The following is an 878-nucleotide window of genomic DNA, read 5'->3' on the forward strand; positions in this document are numbered from 1 at the left end:
TCATTTTGGGGGTGGATCCGGGGATGGACAGGAGGGTGGGCACGGAGGTGGGCATTTAGGAGGACAGGGCTTGATGCAGGGCTTGGGAGAGCAGAGTGGGGGGCACAGGCAGGGCAGCGGGCACTTTGGTGCTGGACACTTCTTCTGTGGGCTCTTTTCAGAGCAGTGTTTCAGCAGCTTTTTTAAACAGCTGGGCTTGCATCTAACTCACTCTTCTGTTCACACCTGGGATCAAAGATCTTGGGTTCAATCCTGGGGTCAGTAGGTTTGTTTTTATCACTAGATTTAATTTTATCATCACTCAACATCGTTTCTTGATTATCTGGGCCCCTTTGTGTTGGTAGTGAACTTGACAGGGAGTGAGTGAGGTGGACGGTAAAGCTGTGCTTGAGAAAGTGGATTTTCTCTCTGGTTCCTCTGCCCAGCTCTGAGGAAGCTGGCGGTGGGGGAGGAGCGAGCTCCACTTGTGACATCATCGCAGCATCATCAGGTGGCGATTGTTGTGTGGCTCAGAGCTCCCAGCTCAACCCAAGCCCATGACAGTTTCAGAGGCTAGGAAGTCCAAAGTCCAGGGAACACACCTGGTGAGTCTTTGTTGGTGGCTTTACAGCAATGCAGAGGTCTCACATGGCAAATGGTGGAGCAGAGAGAGACGAGAGCTCTATACTTCCTTCCAGGAGTTGTTTGTTTTAGGTTTTACATTTAGGTCTTTAATTCATTTTGAATTAATTTCTGTATATGATATAAAGGTCCAACTTCATTGTTTTCCCTGTGGCTGTCCAATTTTCCCAACAGCATTTGTTGAAGAGCCTGTCCTCTCTCCATCCTCGCTGAAGATGATTTGACCACGTATGCTCTATATTCTGTACCATTGGTCT

The 878-nt window shown here is 48.5% G+C and overlaps 1 pseudogene; it reads right to left on the reverse strand.

Moving 5' to 3' along the window:
- LOC134368072 (late cornified envelope-like proline-rich protein 1) lies at positions 1 to 308 on the reverse strand (annotated as a pseudogene).
- Between the last annotated feature and the right edge of the window lie 570 nt (positions 309 to 878).

Source organism: Cynocephalus volans, chromosome 1 (assembly GCF_027409185.1).
Source record: "Cynocephalus volans isolate mCynVol1 chromosome 1, mCynVol1.pri, whole genome shotgun sequence".
In the NCBI taxonomy this organism is placed as follows: Eukaryota; Metazoa; Chordata; class Mammalia; order Dermoptera; family Cynocephalidae; genus Cynocephalus; species Cynocephalus volans.